At 41.5% G+C, this 18,989-nt stretch overlaps 1 non-coding gene across 1 annotated transcript; it reads right to left on the reverse strand.

Annotated features, from left to right (window-relative positions):
* Positions 1-16,521: 16,521 nt before the first annotated feature.
* LOC141654287 (small nucleolar RNA R71) lies at positions 16,522-16,628 on the reverse strand. The gene has a single exon (XR_012547848.1). It is a non-coding gene; the product is annotated as a small nucleolar RNA R71 (small nucleolar RNA).
* Positions 16,629-18,989: the final 2,361 nt, after the last annotated feature.

Below are 18,989 nucleotides of genomic sequence, written 5' to 3' on the forward strand. Positions count from 1 at the left end.
TTAGCCTTATACTTACCCAACCAGTCCTTACCAACTATCATCTCAAAACCCTCCAAAGGAAACTCTAACAAGTCCACGGGTAAGTCAACCTGCCCAACTATCATAGACACACCTCTATACAACCGCCCACAAGATACAAACTCACTCGACGGTATAAAAACTTCCTCTTTTACAGACTCATACACACTCAAACCCAAAAGCTTAGCATGACTCGATGATACAAACGACTACAACGCTCCAGAATCAAACAAAACAAAGGTAAAGACTCCATTAACAAGAAAATTACTCGTGATAACGTGAGCATCATCCTCAGCTGCTTGCTTCTCCATCATGAACAGCTTACCACTGGTCTTCTGCCCACCTCCCTGGACAGTACTAGCTGAAGTAGACGGCTTAGCAGCTGACCCCTGGTTGTTGTTGTTCGTCGCCGGTGTCTGATATGAATTACCGCCATTGCGGTTAGCCCCATCATTGTTGTTACTCTGACCACCCCGATTATTCCACGACCCAGCCGGCCTGTTACTAGCATAACTATGAGATGGACCCTGAGAGAAACTCCCCTGTGACGGTCTCTGGAAATCCCCACTCACAGCGCTGGTACACTCATGCCTCTTGTGGCGCATACCGCCATAGTAAAACAAGACAAGCCCTAACTGCTGCTACCACCACCACCACGGCAACGCCCGTACGAAGCTCCACCCCTAAACCCCGATCCTGAGAGTACGCTCCCACCTGGTTATGGTCGCCCCTCTGATAACTAGACTGATCACCACCCTCACTCTCAGCCTTCCTCTTCCCAGAAGCTCGCTCTCGATTCTCCTTGGTCATCTCTACTAACCTCTCAGCTTTCCCGGCACGTTCATACACCTCCTTGACATCTGTAAGGACCCCTACCGGCAACTTCTCCATAATCTTGGGTGTCAACCCCTTCTCGAATCTCAATGCCAAGTTCTCTTGGTTCAGCCCCATATCCTCTGCTTACCTAGATTTCTCGTTGAACTTATGGTAGTACTCATCAACTGTCATGTCAGAAGTCATCTTAAAGTCATCAAACTCCTCTCTCAGTTTACTACGCACATGCTCCGGCACAAACTCTCGCCTCATAGCTCTCTTAAACTCATCTCATGGTATAGCAGGTAACCCCTGTTTCACATATAAGTCCAGAGCACTCACCTTAACCTTATCCCACCACTCACCAGCTGTTCCCTCAGGTAGAACGCAACCTGTTCCACTCGAAGTTCCTCTGGAAAATGCACCATATTGAGTATGTTATCCATCTCTCTATGCCAATTATCCAGCAGAATTGGCGCCCTAGTTCCCATGTACTCCTTAGGATTAAACCTCGCTATATGTATACTTATTTTGAAGTGATCTGGCCTCGCCTCTTTATCTTTCCCCACTTCCTTCAAAGCCTCAGTAAGAGCATCTAGGTGCTCCAACATCTTAACAATCTTATCTATACTCATGTTCTCTGCCCTGGCATACAACGCGGTTCTCTTTGGCGGCATCTTAAAACTATATAAGAAAATGTGAACATGAACGCACATCCCATATCTCAAAACACGAAAATGACATGTACAACACCTACTCGATCGATTGCCACAACCCACTCCATCGAGTTGAGATCACTCGATCGAGTTGCCCACTTACTCGATCGAGTGCCTCGACTCCAGAACCTGACCAGAATTCATTCAAAAATTTACTCGATCGAGCCACCTCCTTACTCGATCGAGTTGACCCCACTCGATCGAGTGTCCAAACATACTCAATCGAGTGCCTAAAAACAGGCTATTGTCCAGAAACGAAAAACTGCCTACTCGATCGAGTGTCGCCCACTCGATCGAGTTACTCACCTACTCGATCGAGTGTCTCCCACTCGATCGAGTCATGTTGAATCGTATACTACCCGCATGTTTAACTCAACACTCCCAACCATCTATACTTTTATAGTAAACGACAAACAAACATATATATACACTATCTCTTTATATACACAAATAACAGTAACTTCCCTTCCATGTTTCTAATAAGCCATGTTATAAACCATCTATCATGCAATTCACGTATTCAATCAATGACATATATAATCATATCATCACCATCTTTCACCACACATCTCCTATCCTCCACATGGATGCATCCACCAATTCACACAACACATTACTATATAGATACACAAAACAAGATAAACACATAGAGATCCCGATACACACCCCATGGGGACCGGTTGAAAGTTGTAAGACGAGTTCGCGACTTTAGGACGTCTCCCAAGGCTTTGCATTAGCTCCTACAACTCCTACCCGGGTTCATTTTAGTTTGACTCCCTATGTTCATTAGGTTCATTGGTTACAGGTTTCAAGATCGTCGCTCTGATACTACTTTGTAACACCCCCATACTCCAAGTGCCTTACCAGGACCACTTAAGGCATGGAAGTGTTACCATCTCGGTTACCCAAGGCAATGATAATCAAATGGACAATAAAGAAGTGTACTTTAATAATAATAATAATAATAATAATAAAGTTTAAAGCAATACAACCAACTCCGAAACTGTTAAAACAAATACAACTGTTCTCAAAATCTAAATGACTAAAACAACTAGTTCATGACACAGCGGAAGACTCTACGACATGTGGTAACTCCATCCCAGCTATCCCTCGCGTAAGCCATCATACCTGCTCAACAACTGCTCACCATCCCCGAATGGGTACTCTATCGAGTGGGACTTACTCTGTCGAGTAAGTAACTTCTTACGCAAAATAGTAGGCTGCATGTATTGTACTCGATCGAGTAAGTTGGGGATTCGATCGAGTAAGGCACTTACTCGATCGAGTAAGTGTGTTTTACGGGTTTGTTTAGACGGGTTTTGTTAATAACGTGAGATTAATATAAAAGCTTCCGTCATTATTTTCTTAAACACTTTTCAACATTCTAAAACCTTTCAAGAGAGATTAGAAGTTACGTTGTTCGCATCGCTCGCGTTATTGGTAAATCCCCAAGGCTAGGTTCGGCGGATCATCTCGTTCGTTATACCGTTGTGATCGTCGTGTCGAGGGTAATTTCCTTGTATAATTTTTATAGCGTTTGGTTGTGTTTCATTAAAACCCTAATTGGGTAATGTTGGGGGGTTTTGGGTGTTTTGTGATGTGTAGTTGGTAATTGTATGTGTGTATGTTATAGGAGGAGAGATTCTGGTTGGCTGCTAGATCATCTGTGGTGATTGCTATTCCAGGTAGGGTTTCCCTACTCAGTATTGATTACATGGTTGTGTTGGTAATTATCTGTTGTGATTGTATACGTATTGGCACTGGATTCTGATTTGGTGATTGTTAGTAGTGTAATGTGGTTATTGTATAACTGTCTGTGGTTGCGAGGTGCGTCCTCGGCTGAGTTGAGTCACTTGCGGGAGTGGCTTCATTCCCTTGATTCGCCTTCTCTGGAACCCGCCACAGAAGGGATGTGCACATTAAGGAACATGGGGTTATCGCTCGGATGGGATGAGCATGGCTTAGGTGAGAACGACTGCGGTCCCCTACTGGCGGTGTGGAATACTTGTTGCGATGGGTATTCTGGCAGGACTACACACTTTAGTGTGTAGTCAGGTGTATGGTGATGTGACGGAGTTGGGGATTGATGTGATTGGTAATACTGTTTATTGCAGCTGTTTGTTTTGTGTAATCAGTACTGACCACGTTTAATTGTTTTTTTAAAAACATTGGTGATCCATTCGGGGGTGGTGAACAGTTATTGAGCAAGTATGAGTTGATGCGCATGGGATAGCTGGGTTGAGTCATCACGAGCTGTTTTAGAAGTCTTCCGCTGTGTCGAACATTCTTTTAGTTGTTTAGTTGGTTAACACTTTGGAGAACAGTTGTATTTCTTTTTGTCAGTTCGGATTTGGTTTGTATCGCTTAAACTTTATTATTAAAGTACGTTTCGTTATTGTCTATTTGTTTATCATTGCCTCGGGTAACTGAGATGATAGCACTTTCATGCCTTAAGTGGTCCTGGTAAGGCACTTGGAGTATGGGGGTGTTAAATTTTTATCCTGCAACAGATGGACAGAAATAAAAATAAAGAAATAAAATAGAGAATATGGAAAATATGAAATATATTCAAAATATGTCGAATTATGGTGATAATAAGAATAACAGTTAATTAGAAACCTAGTTAGAAGCATACGTCAAAACGAGTGGAGTTCAGAGGCAGAAGCCAACTTAGAACAGGCGCGGCATAAACTGTGTCCTCTGGAAGAGGCGCATCATATTTGCGTCTGTTCTCTAGTTGGATTCCGACGGTGAAAGTCATACTCGCAGGTTGTTAATGTTCGTTAGTAATTTTAAGGCCGATTAGAACTCGAATTGAAGTGATTAACAGATTACATACATACTAATATTGTTATAAGATGATGAAAACGGATTGAAACGAATTATTATAAGTTATATATTATTTACAATGTCGGAAACTAGTTTATATGCGAACTTGAAATTAGAGGCGGAAATTAAAGATTAAGAATCAAAGACGAAAACAGAATTAAAACGTGTATCAAAGATGAATTCAAGGGACTTGATATGAACAAATCGAGCCTCTTAAACCCGGGTTCGAATTTGTGACAAAAACCAGCAAATATTGAATTATAAGGGATTTATGTCGAATTAAGCATTATAATTTGAAAAGGATTGGTTAGAACATGATTATATACTGAAAATTACAAGAGAAACGAAAGAACAAGAAAAATAGAAAAGGTTGCAGAAGATCGAGGAAGAAGAAGAATAGCAGAAGTAGTGGCACCCTCAGGAAGAGGCGCAGCATGTACTGCGACTCTTCGAAGAGGCACAGCTGCTGCTGCGTTTCTTCTTGACGTCAGATCTCAACTGATTTGTAATACGGTTTTAAAGGATGGTTTTTAAAGTTGGTTTTGAACATTCTTATGACATAAACTCGTACATTAATTAATTACAATAAAATAAAATACATTAAATAAATTGGGATTTTATACCCTCAAACTTATATGTTAGCGTCGCGAGATTTAACTAAATCGGTTTTTAGTGGTAACTCGACTCGATCTATGCAAATATGAAAGTGCCCTTGAAAAAGGAATTAAAAAGATTGAATTATTGAATAATTATGGTGTAGTGGTCAAATTGGTCGGTCATGCAAACGTGACTGGTACTCAGAATGATCTGAGCTTACGTGGTCGATTGATCAAGCACGTTGGCGTCGAAAGCATAGAGCAAGGTCTTAGAATGCAAAGGGCGAAGAGAAGGGCGGACACTCGCATAAAAAATATGTGAGGCAAAGGCCTCTATTTATACTAAACACCCGAAGGAATTATGGTAAGGGTAGAATTTGGAAAAGAATAGAAAAGAAAGATTCGAAAACAACCGACTTAGTTGAAACACGGAAACATGGACAAAAAGAAAGCCTGGAGAAAAGTCGCAGCAGGTGCTGCGATCTTTCAAAGAGGCGCAACATTTGCTGAGTCCTTTCTCGGGTAGCGTTCTTCTGCGCGAGAAAATGCGTTTGACAGCCTGTCGTATTTTAGGCATAAGTTTCTCTACAAGACTCGAATTAAGGTGATTTCGGTGGCGTTAAAAAGCTAAGAGAGAGATATAGAACTTTCTATGAAATAGGCGTGACCCCAAAAAGTCGTTATCACCTCGTAAAATGGGGCTAAAGGTCGGGTTGTCATTTTAGCTAAATGAAATGCACATTTTGCAATGTAAAAATTAAGTTTAGCCCAAAGAAGTGACATAGGACTAAAAATGAGATATACTCCTAACATTTTACATCCTAACCTTAGGTAGACAAGTACATTGCTTTTTGACTCGGGATTTGACGGTTTTAGGAAAATGAAGCGGTTTTTTACCCGGACTCCAAATGAACTCTAATTACTGCTAAAACGACCGTAATGACACCTAGATGATGACCATGAGGTAGACAAGAGTGTATGAGTTACCGTTTATTAACCGATTTATAAAACGTCATAAAATCGCGATATATGCTAAACATGCGGTCCAATCATCACTGGGTGTTTGGCGGGAGGTGTAGAAATGAGGTATCTACAGAGCCCCACTTTGATTGAGGCTTGGACAAGGCAAAAGTCAAAGTATAGCCATCAGGTCAATCGAACATTACAACCTGACTACTATTGCGACGCGAGGCGGCTCAAGGGGTTTGAGCCAAGGACCTGTCGTCGGGAACAATTTAGAGTCTGTCGACTATTGGGGAGGGTCGTTTAAAGTCCATTAGACTACATAAGGAGGCTCGCCATCCATAACAAGAAACCATACCTGAGACTTCTTTCCTGAGATGTTTCTGGAGTTGCGTAGGAGCTGAGGGTAAGACCTAAAAGATATGTAAGGATTGTGCTAGGGTGTGGGGCCCTAAAGGAAAACATCGACAGGAATGAGGCCAAATATAAGTTCAACCTAAGGAGTAACCAAGGTTTGGGTTTACGAACTCTAAGAAAAAGTGATCCTAAAGGATTATGATCCTAAGGATAGAAGTGTACGACCTCTAGGGAAGTTTGGGGTTTATGAACCTAAAAAGACAGGCTGGTATGGGAACTTAAAGGCTTGTGAACCTAAGAGGAATTGGGATCCTAAGGTTAAGTTTAGGAACTTACTGGGTTACTAATTCTTGTTTTAAATGCGTGCGTTTTAAGCTTTCTGAGGTACGAGAACTCCAAAAGGATTTATGGGTTTATGAACCTAAGGACGTTTGGTATGAGAGCTTTCAGGTTTATGAACCTAAGGGAAGCTATTTTGGGATCTAAGAATCTAAGGGTATGAATCCTAACTTTGGGTTTACGAACCTAAGGAAGGAGGCTCTGGTTTGGGAACTTCTGGAGAATGACACCTTTGCCGAACTCTGTGAGGAAACAATAATATTGAGGGTAGCAAAACGTCGGTAGAAACTGCTGGGGAATCTCCTTGCGTCGGTCTCAAGCGAACTCTTGTTGGGGAATGACTCTGTCTGGATTGAATCATTTTTGGGAAATCTGCTTGTATCTGCTTTTAAACAAACTCCGTCTCTCGAGAAGTGCAATCGGCTGTCATGAACTCTCGCTGGGGAATATATTGACGATTAGGAACATCTTGACCGTCATGGAAGAAATCTTGAGTGAGCAATACTGCAAAATATTGTTGCGCTGGGGAGAATGAAGACTTGGGCGAAGCCCCCAGTTGGAGCGAGCACTGCTTCTGATACTTACCTGCATGGTTAGTAGCTACACAAGAACGCAATCTAATAGACAAATAGCACACATCATATGAGGAAACGCAATTAGCACATGGACCTCAAATGAGGAAGGAAACTGTTTTGTGTGGATTTTGCGCAAGGCGAAATCAGGTCAGGGTGAAACTGTGTAGGGTTAACTAGCTCTAGGTAGTCTGTTGGTCAGGTCGTCAGGGTATAATAACAAGATGTGAATGAAATAACAATAATAACGAGATAAACAATTTTGTACGTGGAAAACCCTTGAATGGGAAAAAACCACGGGCACCAAGCCAGGAGAGGATTTCACTATGTAAATTGAGAGAATAATTATCTGATAATAACAATCTTTGTATTTCTCTAAGTATTGCGTATATTTCTTCTTGCATGTATGTGAGATGCCTTCTGAAATCTTCAAAGTGTTCCTTATATAGTCTTCTTCCCTGAACGGCTGCTTGATCTGGTATTAAAGGCAGAATATTCTCCATAATTGCCAGTAATAATCACCGAATATTTCTCCCTTAATTATCGTATTTACTGCATAATCTTCATACTTAATGCTGCGCATTTAATTCCTTTAATATACGCGAATATGGTCTGATATCGTCCTGATATTTTGACCGTTGTCCTCTCCATGGCCTGACGCCTATCTTCATGGGCCCTGATAGCCTGGCACCCTGACAGCCTGGCACCCTGACAGCCTGGCAGTCAGGTTCGGGTGAGATACTTATCAGGAAGGTCTGCGGATTTCCAGGCCTAACAATTGCCCCTTATCTCCTCATTTGCAGTGTGTCAGGACGAAAAATTAGGAGATAACTTTATTATTGGTAAGATTACCCAACGGTTAAGTTTTTCCTGATTAGTTTCCTGTAACGGCTCTTTTACTGCAATTGCTGACGCGTGGTTATTTACTGCAACTTGCCTTAATGATTTTGCGGCTGAAACCCTAATCTTTTCCACTATAAATACTTGTGTGCTTCATTAAGTTGAACTCATCAACGCAATTTCTTCTTATCTTCTTTCTTTAACAATATTTTTCTTCAGTTTTCTTAATTCCCAACTTCCTCAATCTTTAATCAATCTTCCATAATCCTTTAAATAATGGTTTCGAAGAAAAAATCTACTAGGGTAGCGGTTCCTGCAACTCCTCCTCCTCCTCAGAATCCTGAGGAAATTTCTTCTGAAACCTTGCCTGCTTCTTCTGCTGCTCCATCTCCCATAGTAAGTAAGCCGAGTGATCCTCCATTGGAGATTATCTCAATATCTCATGGTGCTTTCCAATTCAAGCCTACGAAGGATTTAAATGAGGATCAGTCTCCTGCAAACCGTTTGAAGCTTGAGTTCGAGAAGATTTTGAAGGATAAGGGGATCATCCCTGCTGATGCTGAAGTCTGGATCCCTGAGGATTCTCCTATCAGGGCTGACTGGGCTTGTCCTGGTTGGTTTTGCATCCATGACTGGGCCTTCAGGGCAGGCTGTAAGCTTCCTTTTTCTCCTCTTATGGTTGATGTTATTAAGGAAATCGGTGTTCCATCTTATCAATTAATGCCAATGGTGTGGAAAGTTGTATGTTCTATTGAGAACCTCTGTAAAAAACACAATATTTCTTTTTCTCTTGACGATTTGAAGACCTGTTATGCTGTTAAAACAAACAGTCTTGGCCGTATAAGTTTTAAGCTCAGGGCGTCTACTACTCCTCTTCTGAGTAACTTGGACAGTGGCCATGATAAGGGCTGGGCTGCTGGCTACATGTTTGTCAGGACCAATTCTGTGGGTCGTGACCTGGCGTATTTAAATCATGAGGCCTGTGTGGCTGGTGAGTTTTTTGGTTTCTTTCTTTGCCCTGCATGTTTTATCTGTTGGTAAAAAATGAAACGAAATTTATAGTAAATCATACCTCCTATGTGTGCAGTTGATGACTGGGTTACTGAAACTGAGTATCCCACTCCTAATGTTTTTGCTTTCCTCGCTATTCCTCCTTTAGAGAGGTCCTGGCCTCTTTGTTGTGGGGTTGGTCACCTTCCACGCTGTTTGAAGGCTAATGGTGCTCCCAGGGCGGCTAAAGTTTCAGGGGCTGCTAGTGCCACTACTTCAGGCAGTAAGTCCATCTTAATCTTTCCTTTCTTTTTACATGGGTTTCCTGATAATGTTTGGTTTATATTGCTGATACAATATTTCGTGTTGCAGCTACTAGGTCATCTGTTCACCTTGCCAAGTTTGGCGTGGCTGACCTTTCAGCTAGGCTGGCTAAGATCAAGGAGGAAGGTCCCCAGGGAAGCGGGGATACTGAGCCTGTTATTTACTTGACGAGCGATCGATGCGCCAAGGTCACTACTACATTGCCGCCCCCTATCGAAACAAGTTCAATGACCCAAAAAAGGAGAATTGAAGATGTTGATGTTTCGCCTTGGTCGAGGAGGTGAGAGCCGAGGTTGGATAATATGGAGGCTACTAGGGTGAAGATCAGGGACTATGCAGCTTCTAAATCGGATGTCATGCTTACCCTTGACCCTGTTGAGACTGCTACTCAGGCAGTTGCTTCAGTGGATCACTCAGTCAGCCTCTTGGCTGGTGCCCTGGCTGCTGTGAGGGAGGTAGGTTGGCATTGTTTCTAAATGTGTTTTGTTTTGGTAGTTTTCTATTGTTGGTATAAATTACTCATATTTTTCTCTGTTTTTGATCAGGGTGCTACAACCTGTCTCCATAATGCCTATCAGGCTACTTCATTGGTAGCCAGAATTGATCTGATGAGATCAGATTATGATAGGCTAAAATCTGAGGTGGACTTTGCGGGCTAACTCGGGTTTGCTAAAGCCGCCGACTTGACCAGGGTGCGGCAGCCGAGAGGATCTTTGCTAAGACTGAGGCGGTTTCAAGCAAGCGACTATTGCAGGAGGCCTTGGATAGGAATGAGGAGCTCACCCAAGAGAGGGATGACTTGGAGTTTAACCTCGATGATGCTTCCCTCTAGTTTTATATCAAGGGAAGGGCGGCTGATATGTCGGAACCTGTCGAGGCCAGGGTAAAATGGGACCCTGCCGCTGAGATGGCTTTCGCTGCTTCAAAGTATCCTGACCTGCACAATTTGGAGAATGAACAGGAGGTCGACTCCCCAGGAGAGCAGGACGTTGAGGCTGAGCCGGCTAAGAGTGGGGAATAGGTTGTTGATGCTGCTGCTTCTAAGGAGAAACAGTAATATATTTTATTTCTCAGTTGGTATTTTGGCCCATCCAGGGGGGATGTCCCTGGACAAACATTATTTTTATTTTCCTGTTTTGGGTCAGGGGGACTCTCCCTGGCCTTTATGAATATTTTGGCGCCTTTGCCCCAGGGAGTAATGGATTTTTATTAATATAGATATGGTGGCCTTCTTTTGGCTGATTTCACTTTTGACTTTGCTTGATTTGTGAGTTTCATCCTGTTGGGCCTGTCAAATATTTCATTTGAATGACCTACACATTATTTTCGTTTTAATTTGTCATGAGTATTTCAACCAAGTATAGTTTTTTGCTATAATGGTTGAAGGGGTGGGAAATCCGGTCTGTCAGAAGGGCTTATGTCCCCTGCCTAGCTGGAGGGCTTGGTATTCGACCTGTCAAGAGGGCATTTAGACAGATGGTCGGGATAAAACACCCTTGCACCTGTCTTGCTACGTCCAGCTGGTTGTAATCCGTGGCAGTAAACCTAGTCAGGTCAGGCAATTATTTCATGCCTGATTGGTCCAGACTCTTTACTGTATCTTGTAGTGGTTACCAACTCGTCAGGCACAGTTAAGTGCAGAATTTTTGTTTCAGGAATGTACAGTAGAGTAGCCCTCAATCCTGAATATTTATGCATATAATCTTTTATTGTGTATAATTGTTCAGGATTCAAAGAGTAAATAAATGGGTTAGTTGAACAGGTATAAAAAACAGACAAGGCATGTAAAACACGTAGTTCATCACATAGCATGTTGGGTTGAGTAGTGATTGAATTTATACCTGATTGCAGCCTGATCTTTACATATGGAATAATTTTAAATGAGTTACATCCCAGGATCTTGGGATCATTTCCCCTTCTAGTGTTTGGAGCTTGTATGCTCCTTGTCCAACAATTGAATCAATTAAGTAAGGGCCTTCCCATGTGGGAGCCAGTTTGCCTGCTGATTTTTCTTTTTTATTTGGAAATAATTTACGTAAGACCAGGTCTCCTTCTTTAAAGACCCTGATCCTGACGTTTTTATTGTAAGTCCTGGCGATTGCTTGTTGATAGGATGCCATCCTGATTTTGACAGCGTCTCTTAATTCTTCTGTCAAGACTAGTATATCTTGCATCAGGTCTTTGTTTGCTTCAACGTTGTTCAGGCTGCATCTGGATGTTGGTACTCGTACTTCCACAGGGATGACAGCTTCACAGCCATACACCAGGGAATAAGATGTTTGGCTTGTTGCAGTTTTTGGAGTTGTCCTGTCTGCCCATAGAACTAATGGAAGTTCTTCAGCCCATCTGCCTCGTCTTCTTTTCAGCTTCTTTTTTAGCAGCTTATGACTACTTTTGTTGCTTGACTCCGTCTGGCCATTTGCTTTTGGATATCCAGGGGTTGATGTTACCAGGTTGATATTCCAATCTTGGCAAAATGCTTGGGTTCTTTTCCCATGAACTGAGTTCCGTTGTCACATACTATTTCTGATGGGACTCCATATCTTCAAATAATGTTCGTCCTGATAAAAGGTATTACTTCTTTTTCGGTTACTTGCCTGAAAGAATCAGCTTCAATCCATTTGGAGAAATAATCAGTCATAGCTAGCATGAAGACTTTTTGTCCTGGAGCTACAGGTAATTTTCCCACAATATCCATGCCCCACTTTATAAAGGGCCAGGGTGCGGAAATTGAATGAAGGAGTTCAGATGGCTGATGTATGATTGGTGCATGAATTTGGCAGGCTTCGCATTTTGAAGAGTATTCCAGGCAGTCAGCCCTCAGTGTAGGCCAGTAGTAGCCTGTCCTGAGAACTTTTCTTGCCAGGCTCTTTCCTCCTTTGTGGTTGCCACAATGTCCATCATGTATTTCCTGAAGTACCAGTTTGGCTTCGTCAGGCTCTAAGCTTCTGAGGTAGGGCCCAGCCTGCGATCTCTTGAACAGGGTGTTATTGATGATAGCATAAGTTGAAGCTCTAATTTTAAAAGCCCTTGCTTCATGTCTTCCTTGAGGCAGTATTCCTCGGAGAAACCAATCATAATAGGGTTTAGTCCAAGATTTATTGTCCTGATTGACAGGATTGACCTGTTCAGGTTTGCTGATGGTTGGCTCTAATAAATGCACAATTGGTATTTTGTTGAAAACAGTGGGGGTAAAATTTGAACCTAGGCTGGCTAGAGCATCAGCCTGGGTATTCAGGTCTCTTGATATTTGATCTATGTCAAATAAAGCAAATTTAGCGGTAAGGTTTTTTGCATATTCTAAATACGAAATCATTTTTGCATCCTTAGCCGTATAAATTCCATTTATTTGATTGGCGATTAAGAGCGAATCAGTTTTTACCTTTAGGTTTTGAACACCGAGGTCTAGACATACCTTTAAGCCTGCTATCAGGGCTTCATATTCTGCTTCATTGTTGGTAGCTTTGATCTCACAGCTTACAGCCTGAGCTATCACGTCTCCCTGTGGTGATTTAAGTACTAGTCCTAACCCTGTCCCCCTGGCGTTGGATGCCCTATCTATGAATAGGGTCCATTCTTGGTCTAGGGTTTTATTTTCTAATTGATTAACCTCTTTTATTAGGTCCGGTTCCAGGTTAGGGCTAAAATCAGCCACAAATTCTGCTAGGGCTTGCGATTTGATCGCTGCCCTGGGTTCAAAAGAGATGTCATATGTGATAATCTGTACCGACCATTTGGCCATTCTGCCTGAAAGTTCAGGCTTACGCAGGACAGATTTTATGGGTAGGTTGGTCCTGACTATAATGGGGTGACTTTCAAAATAAGGTCTCAACTTGGTACATGACATAATTAAAGCTAGAACGTATTTTTCAAGTAGTCCATACCTCAACTCAGCATCTAGCAGGCGTTTACTTACATAGTAGATGGATGTTTTTGCCCGTCTGTTCTTTCACCAGATCGGCGACTCTCGTGTCAGTGACATATAGGTATACTGACAGAGGATCTCCCTTTTCTGGTTTAGCCAGTAAGGGTGGAGATGAAAAATAGGATTTTAGATCCTGAAAAGCTGCCTCATGCTCATCCTTCCACTGGAATTGTTTATTTTTCCTGAGGAGGTTATAGAATGTTTTGCATCTCTCAGAGGATCTCGATATGAAGCGGTTCAGGGCAGCTACCCGGCCTGTCAATTTTTGAATATCCTTGACAGACTTGGGTGACTGTAGTTCCAGGATAGCCTTTATCTGTTCAGGCCTGGCTTCTATGCCTCTCTTTGTGACCATATATCCAAAAAATTTGCCTGTAGAGACTCCAAAGTGGCACTTTGCAGGGTTTAACTTCATGTTATACTTTTCTAATATCTCAAATGCTATTTCTAGATGCTTCACATGATCTTCTGCATTCTTGGATTTCACCACCACGTCATCTATGTATACTTCCATGATGTCACCTACTGGTCTTTAAACATCATGTTGACCAGGCGCTGGAACGTTGCCCCTGCATTCTTCAGGCCGAAAGGCATGGCAGTGTAATAGTATATGCCTCGGTCTGTAATGAATGCAGTACTTTCCTGGTCAGCAGAGTGCATCTTTATCTGATTGAATCCGCTGGAAGCATCCATGAATGTTAGCATTTCGTGGCCTGCTGTGGCGTCTACCATGGCATCAATATGAGGCAGGGGGAATAGATTTTTAGGACAAGTGATGTGACCATAATTAGCGCATATTTAGTCCCCGAATTAGCCTTGCTCCCATGCTTTTTAGTGCATATTTGGGTCATTTATTGTCTTTAGTTCTTTGTTTTGCATATTCTTTGAGATTTGTGTCCTTGGTAGGAAAGGAGTGCAAACCTTGCATTTTCATGGCAAAATGAGACTAAATTGATTGAATTCAATGACCAAGCATCAAGGAGAGACAAGATTAGAAGGCCTTTGTACATATTATAGTAGATGAGCAATGTTGAGGAAAGATCCTTGCATCCCCAAAGAAATCCCCAAGGATTTTACGAAGAAAAGGGAAGAAAAGAAGAAGAAGCAAGACTGAGGAGCAATCCGTGCGGATTGTCCTGAATCCGCCCGTCCCCAGCACCACAATCCGTGCGTCTTTCTTCAAAGACGCCCGGCAAGAAGCGTGATTATCGAAGACGTCGTCTTCCCCAAAGACGCCCGGCAGAGACCGTTGAATCCGGCTGTCCCGTGCCTAAGACGCACGGATTCAAGTCCAGCACAAATCCGTTTCTTCAAGCTTCAAATAAAGAAGCCCTTCCTTCGAAAAATACTGGCGTCTCCCTGCTCAAATCTCAAAAGTGTAATTACTAGTTTAGCCCTTAGTTAACCCTAATGCATCCACCTAATTTCCACTATAAATACCCCATTAGTCTAATTAGAAGAGCATGTTCTTCTTATCAATTATTAGAGTAGTTAATATCAATCAAATCTCTCTTTAGTTTTGTAATCAACAATTAATCAAGTTTTAATACAAGTTTTATTTCCTTAATCTCTCTTTTGTTCATCCGTTATTTTGGGTAATTAAAGATTATTTGGGTTATTATTGGGAGATTGACAACCTCTCAATCAAGCATCATGTACTTCTTTTATTCTTTGCTTTATTATTGGAATCATTTATAGGTATAATTCTCTTAATCCCTTTTTAATTATTGTTAATTACTTTCATTTATTCATCATGTTTCATTTTGTTGGTATGATTGACAACTTTGCTAGCATGATCAACATGATAATGAGTGAGTAGTCACCTAGTTAGGGTTAATGGGTAATTAGGGGAAACCAACATGGGGAATGATTCATGCTTAAATTAATATGCTTTCATGGTTTATTTGCTTGCTTGTTTTGATCTCAACTCATGCACATGTTATGCTTGATGAAATGCGAGCCTATGAATCCTTGCATTTTTTACCCATCGCCTATCTTTTCAATGAGACTTGTAACACATAAACCAACTCGAGTCTCATTAGACCATGCATGTTGTTGAGTAGGGAAGACTAAGTCGACTTGTAGGTGTTGTACTATCTAATCGATTCGGCTCCGGGACCCAAACTTTCCTAGGATTGTAAGATATAACCCAACTCAATCCGTCACAACAATAATTGCTTGCTTATAATTTGAGATCATGTTTGTATGATCAATTCCCATGATTCCCCTATAACCCCATGATACCCTAGTGCTTTTTATCAATTGTTTACAACCCTTTTTATTCATCTTGCTTATTTACTTTCATTGCTATTTAGTTTAGTGACCTTCTACATCAACCCAAATTGTGATACCCCTAAGACACCACTAGTTTCAATAGAAATCTCATCTCAATTCCCGTCCCTTGGGATCCAACTTTTACTAGCCTCTTTACTAATTGTAGAGTTGTTTGTGAAGTTATAAATTGTGTTTTGGTCTAGGATCTCCTAACGACAAGTTACCGAAAAGATTTAGTAAGTCCGACCAAAAATGGCGCCGTTGCCGGGGACGGTGTTAACTTGATTTAGATTTTCTTATATTGTTATTAGTTGTGTCTTTCTTTGCCTTGAGGAAGTAAAACTCCTCAAGGTTTGTTCTAATTGTTTTCGAGTTGTTTGATATTTTGCATGTCTAGAAGGTCACAAGGTGATTTGTTACCTTTTGATCGTGAAATTGAAAGAACTTTGACAACCAATAGAAGACTTGCTAGGAGGAATTTGAGAGGTATTAGTGAGGTTGTAGATATTTAACCAACTATTGAGTTCATCAACCCTTTTGCAAGAGAAGGTGAGGAGAACCCAACACAAAATACCACGGAAAATCAACCCACAATGCCTAAGTTTTCATCACATTCCGTACCCACCGAGGAGAACCTACCCAATGGTACTCCCACACCACAACATTTAACCGGAAATTTTATTGCCAAATCCGCCTTTATCCAATTAGTCGAAAGGAGCCAATTTGGGGGGATGCCTAGTGAAGACCCTCATTCTCATATGGAGACCTTTTGTGACTATTGTGATGCGATTTCTCAAACCGGTGTAACTCAAGACCAAATTCGATGGGTCTTATTTCCTTTTTCTCTAATTGGCACCGCGAAACAATGGTTGAAGGGCCTTGATAAGGCTACTCTCGGAATTGATTCTTGGAAGAAGTTGGCTCTAGCTTTCTACAAAAAATTCCACCCACCGGAAAAGACTAACATGCTAAGAGCTCAAATTACGGGTTTTAAGCAAAGGGATGAAGAATCTTTGTATGAAGCTTGGGAGAGGTTCAAGGGAATTTGTCGCTCATGTCCTCACCATGGACTTAGCGAGTGGTTCTTGGTACAACAATTTTGGAACGGTCTATATGAAGATTCAAGGAACATTCTCAACATGGGATCAAATGGAATGTTCACCGAAGTTGATGGCAATCAAACTTGGAACAAAATTGAGGAAATGGCGGTCCATAACTCACAATATAGTAGACCTCGCAAGGCTACTAGAGGAGGAAAGCATGAAGTGGACTCCGTTACTCAATTGGGTGCTCAACTTAGTGCTCACATTGACACAATCAATTTGAAGTTTGAAAAAGCTATGGCTAGACTTGAAGAAGCCTCAAAATCACCAAAGCATCATGTTAATGCCATGACGACATCTCAATCAATCCCAAATGGGATATGTGAGAATTGTGGAACTTTGGGACATGACCAAAGTGAATGTAGGGGAACAAATGAACAAGTGAATGCTTTCCAAGCATACAAAAGTGGTACCCCTTATTCCAACTATTACAATGAAAACACCAAATTCCATCCAAATCTCTCATACAAAAGCCAAAATGTTCAAAACCCTCAAACAACATACACCCCACCTCCCATGAGAAACCAAAATCAAAGACCCTTTTACAACCAAAACCAAGGTTACCAAAATCAAAATTCATACAATCAATAAAATGACCAAGGTTTTGATGTTCAAAAAGCGGTCCTCCAAATGCAAAAGAATCAACAAGAATTTTTCACTCAAATGCAAAAAGATAGTCAAGCAAAGGAAACCACCATCAACAACATTCTAGCTCACACCAAGATGTTGGAAACCCAATTGACTCAACTAGCATCTTCGAGCTCACAAAGACAAAAGGGGCAATTACCACCTCAAAGTAATCACCCTAGACATGAAACGGTTAGTGCCATTCACTTGAGAAGTGGTACAAGGTATGAAGCACCGAAGAAGCAAGTTGAGGATGAAGTTGTGGAAGCTAGTGATAAGGAAGAAATTGTGCAAAACTCCAAAGATGGGGAATCATCAAAAGAAGAAATTTCAAATAAAAATGAAGACAGGGTCAAGGAGAAGGAGCCCATTGTGATTAGACTTCCGTTTCCAAGTCGTCAAGCCAAGCCCAAATTTGATGACCAACTTAAAAAGTTTATGGAAATTGTGAAGAATTTGGAAGTCTCAATTCCTTTCACGGAATTAATCAATCACGTGCCGGCCTATGCGAAATACATGAAAGACATCCTCACAAAGAAGAAGTCGATCCGGAAACTTGAGACTATCACCTTCACTAAGGTGAGTAGTGCAATACTTCAAGGGAGTTCACCTCCAAAACTCAAGGATCCGGGAAGCTTCTCAATACCGTGTAACATTGGCGACACCACGATCAACAAAGCCTTGTGTGATCTAGGGGCTAGTGTGAGTGTTATACCGTACTCGATGAGTAAAAGGTTGGGGATGGGAGAACTTAAATGCACCAATATCACACTCCAAATGGCCGATAGATCGACGAAGACACCATTAGGGATATGGGAAGATGTTCCCGTACGAATTGGGAAGTTTTTCATCCCGGTGGACTTTGTCATTGTTGATATGGAGGAAGATTCCAACATTCCAATCATTCTAGGAAGACCCTTCTTACACACCGCGGGTGCGGTGATTGATGTGAAACATGGTGAGCTCACTCTAGAAGTGGGAGATGAGAGTATAACTTTTAATCTTGACAAGACTATGAGAGCTCCCCGTTTACATGAACCGTGTTTTATGATCGATCATTATAGTCGGAAGGATGATAGGAAGAAGTCGGAACTCCAATGGAAGAAGAAAATTGAAGATGCTCCATTCAAAGAGCAAGTGAATTGTGACAAAGAGAGCTTGAAAAGCTCACCAAAGTCAAGCAATGAAGAAGATGGCCTTATTGGCCAAGAAAAGGAAATGAGAGAGTTGTCTCCATCAAATCAAGAGATTTTCAATGATCAACTTAATGAAGTTTGTGGTCTTTGGGACGACGAATTTGAAGGGATTTTTAATCCCTACATTGGTAATGCCATCGATCAAGACCGACAACAAGGGCCAAGGTCTATTGAACACCTTTATCATGACAATGAACAAGCGTTTGATTACTTTTTCAAGGTGTTGAGCAACATCAATAACACCTTGAACATGCCCCCTTGACATCTCATCAAGAATGAGAGTTTGGTGGAGTCCTCCCTAAACCACCATTTGTAAATATTTCTAACTCCCTAACTTGCATTTCATTTCTTATATTGCATTTTTGTCATTTTTGGATTTTTGTACTTTGATCAAGATAATTATCATGTTTGAGAGAAGTGAGGGAGGGACTAACGATTTTAATTGATGTGTAGTGCTTTAGCTTAGTGTGGGGATAGCAATTGCCTAGGCTATCCATGCCTTAGTAG

Source organism: Silene latifolia, chromosome 4 (assembly GCF_048544455.1).
Source record: "Silene latifolia isolate original U9 population chromosome 4, ASM4854445v1, whole genome shotgun sequence".
NCBI lineage: Eukaryota > Viridiplantae > Streptophyta > Magnoliopsida > Caryophyllales > Caryophyllaceae > Silene > Silene latifolia.